The sequence below is a fragment of the Cicer arietinum genome, chromosome 8 (genome assembly GCF_000331145.2).
Source record: "Cicer arietinum cultivar CDC Frontier isolate Library 1 chromosome 8, Cicar.CDCFrontier_v2.0, whole genome shotgun sequence".
Lineage (NCBI taxonomy): Eukaryota > Viridiplantae > Streptophyta > Magnoliopsida > Fabales > Fabaceae > Cicer > Cicer arietinum.
In genome coordinates, this window is record NC_021167.2 from 10,221,912 (window position 1) to 10,226,373 (window position 4,462).

Genomic DNA, 4,462 nt, shown 5'->3' on the forward strand with positions numbered 1-4,462 from the left:
GTGAGGTTGTACCACCCTATACGCCTCAGCAAAATGGCGTGGCCGAGAGAAAAAATCGGACAATTATGAACATGGTGCGTAGCATGTTGAAAGGGAAGAATTTGCCGAAAGAGCTTTGGGGAGAAGCTGTTGCTACAGCCGCCTATGTGTTGAATAGGTGTCCTAGAAAGAAGCTGGAAAAGGTGACTCCAGAAGATGTATGGTCTGGATTCAAACCGAATTTGAGTCATTTGCGCGTTTTCGGTTCGGTAGCATTTCGACATATTCCGGAACAGCTTCGAAAGAAGCTTGATGACAAGAGTGAAATGATGTTGCTTGTCGGATATCATCCTACCGGAGGCTACAAGTTGTTTGATGTGAGTAGCAAGAAGATCGTAATTAGTCGAGATGTGATCGTGGATGAGATACGGCAGTTTGACAGCAGAAAAACTGTCATATCAGCTTGGGAAATCGATTTGCCAATCGATTTATGCCACAAAAATTGAAATCATGGATCTACTGGTGAAGTGCCAATCGATTCAGCAATCGATTTTCTGCAGAAAAATCAGAATTTTGCTCCTGGAGAGGTGGAAATCGATTTATCAATCGATTGTCAGCAGAAAAATCAACATTCTGGAGCCTCTGGAGAGCTGGAAATTGATTTGCCAATCGATTTTCTGCAGGAAAATCAGAATTTTCAGTCTGCTGAAGGTGTTGTACAGCAGATTTACCAATCGATTGTCAGTAGGAAAATCAACATTCTAGAGCCTCTAGAGAGCTGGAAATCGATTTGCCAATCGATTTTCTGCAGGAAAATCAGAATATTCAGCCTGCTGAAGGTGCTCTACAGCAACCTTTCAGAACTGAAACAGGTGAATCAAGTAGACGACCAACAAGGCGAAGAGGATTGCCTCAAAGACTCCGTGATTGTGAATTGTTCCAAGATAGCGAGATCAACAATGAGGGTGATCTTATTCATTTCGCTCTAATGGCCGAATCTGAACCGGTGAATACGGAGGAGGCATTAAGCGATCCAAAGTGGGTGTGTGCTATGAAGGAAGAGCTGGAATCAATTGAAAGGAACAATACATGGTTGGTTGATTTACCGAAAGGTAAAAAGGGTATTGGTGTGAAAGATACTCTTGACTGTGGAACTTTATTTCCTGCAAATGACATGGGCAAAAGTTGCGAATTACTCGGATACATCGACTCCAATTGGTGCGGAGATAAGAACGATCGGAAATCAACGACCGGTTATGTTTTTATGTTCGGAGGGGCACCAATCTCTTGGTGTTCTAAAAAGAAGACGGTGGTTGCTCTCTCTTCCTGCGAGGCGGAGTATATCGCAGCTTCGTTATGTGCATGCCAAGTTGTGTGGCTAGTGAACCTGCTGCGTGAGCTGGACAACAACACGAGAGGAGCCGTTTTGCTGTTGATAGACAATGTTTCAGCCATCAACCTTGCTAAGAATCCCATAGCACATGGGAGGAGCAAGTATATTGAGATGAGGTTTCATTATTTGAAGGAACTAGTGAGTTCCGGACAGTTACGTTTGGGGTATTGCAAAAGCGAAGAACAAGTTGCAGATTTGTTGACGAAAGGCGTTACGAATGAAGTGTTCAACAAACTTGTGAAGAAACTAGGCATGAAGAATGTGGAGCATTTGAATTAAGGTGGTGTATTGGAAGTTGTAAATAATTCAAATGTTAATTTTGGGCCAAGTTAAGTGGTTCCACATTGTACCCATATAAATAACTTTGTGTGTAATGTTTTAGAGACTAATGCCATTTTTGACACACTAATGAAAAATCAGTAAATAACTCTCTTCCATAATCTCTCTCTTTTCTCCATCATTTTCTCAAACCACAATTTCAATTATCAATTTTCACCATTGATTCACCCTACATTCTTGATAGAGTTTCAACAACCATACCATTCATTGAAGCAACAAATTGTTAGCAATTAGTTGAATGGATAAAGAAACAATTTATAGGAAAGAGAATTGTCATTTATAACTGTGTCATATGCAATTTATTTGAAAAATGCAAAGAGCATTTGGCAAAAATATTAATATACATAATTTGTTGTATTAAATTAAGATTAAAAAAGACAAAAATGATTAAAAAAAAAAAAGTTTGAGAAATCAGACAAAAACACACTTCCATTAAACTACATGGTTTTCTGCAAAAGAAAAAATTTGGAAAAAAATGAAAAAGTAATTAAGCATGAAAAACTCGAACATAAAATGTGAATAATAAAAAAAATTGAAAGAAAAAGACATAGACAAGCATTCTAACTTATACCTATATGTTTTTTATAACAAATCGAAGCATAATTAATGAAAATTGAATTGCATGGCTGACAAAATAAATAAAAAGAAATTACATTTAACTTCTCTAAATTATCTTTAAATCACATTCACAATCTCTCTAATTTTCAAAATATATTTATCTTTCATATATTTACTAAAAACATTGTACACATAATTTATTCCGTCACATTTACAACTTTATAAAAAACATTAGAATGTCTCTTAAAGAAGATAGAGAGAGAGGCATAGAGAAGAAGAGAAAGTCTCTTAAAAAGCAATGTCATTACATGATAAATAAAAATGGTTCAAAACGAAACAAGAAGATATTGAAAGATGAATAAAGTAACATTCTTTTTTTTAAGGGAGATGCATATAGCAACATTACTATCTCAAAAAAATGGTTAACATTGGGCAACTTAGTGCAAAAGATGTAATGAAGATAGTTTGGAAAAATGATAAAAAGAAATGGTTTTGAGAAGGACATTGAAAATTGAAATGTAATTAAAGCATAGAAAATTAATATTTATTGGGAATATATGCACTTTCAATACTCTTTATCGAAAATTGTATTCAAAGTTTTGGACGGCAAAGTTGTTATCTCGAGGAATTTATATTAATTGCATATCTTGAAATATATAAAATATAATAAATGTGTTTACTAATTTATATTTTAGTTTAATTAAATTTTTAGTTTTTTTTATTTTAGTTGAATTACAAAATAGTTTTCTATTTTTTTTTTTTTTATAATTTTGATTTTTAAACAAAATTTTAACTAAAATTTAATAAAAATTATCTTTTTAATTGAACATTTATGATTATAGATTTCTGGTATAATTATTACACCACAAGATATTGATGTATAATGTAGTTTAAATAAGCGTAAAAATTTTTTTTATTAAGTTTTAGACTAAATTTATATTTTAAAATAGAAAACAAAGAGATTATTTTTGTAATTCAGTTAAAATTGAGAGACTAAAACTACAATTAAATTTTATATTTTTAATAATTTGATAAATATGATCGATTGAGAGACTAAAACTACAATTAAATCTTATATTTTTAATAATTTGATAAATATGGTCGGTGGAGTTGATGAGGTATTTGGATGACAGGTTTATGACATTATATGTCATCACATTAATTATACATTTAGGGTGGGAAAAAGTGGTTTATAATTGTTATAGTATTAAGAAATAAAAGATGAGAAATTTATGTATTGCTCTAAAAGTTATTGTATGATAATAAAAATATTTTTAAAAAAAATCGAGTTAAAGTATTTAACAATCGTTTTTACTATAGTTTATCTTGTATTATGATCTGCCAAAAAATATCTTGTATTATATTATATTTTTAACAATTAATCCCATAAAAAAGTGTTAATTATTAATATTAGATTTAATGAAAATATTTATATTACTTTCTAAAAGGAAAATTTAGTTTTATCATCTTTAATATTTTATACAACTTTCAAATTACTAAATTTTAGTTTTATATTTTATTTTCTTGTATTCTTCATTACCTTTTTCATATCGGGGAAGGGGGAAAATAAAATTAATAATGGTGACAAATAATATTTAACTTTGACATTAATAGATTTTAATTTCATTTTTTTTCTTGTATATTCACTTTTTTATTTTCTTGTAAAATAATATTAATAATAATAACAAATAATTGCTATTTTAACTGTCTCAAATGATTTGAATTTAATCTATTGAAACTATAAACTCATTGAAAAAATTATTCACACTATAATAAATCATTTTATATTTCTAAAATTCACTTTATAATGAGGAATATTTTATATTATATATAGTTTTTATTTTATTTTATTTAAAGGTATTTTTTTTACAATATTTTTACTATATATATATATATATTAAATTTCTATATTTGGTCAAACATTTTTATAGGCAAATTTACCCTCAATAATTCAGTTTTTTAAAGATTAAATTTGAATAACTCTTAAGATTTAGTTTGACTGATAAAATATCAATATTATTTGAATGTATGTAATGTATCGGGACCTCACAATTATGTGTAAGTTTTTTTACCATTTAATCTAGACAAAAAACAAATATATAATCTAAAATGAACAACATATTTACATGGAATTACTTAAAAACACAATGTTTTCAAAATACAATTTTTTTTTAAAATAATTATTAATATAAG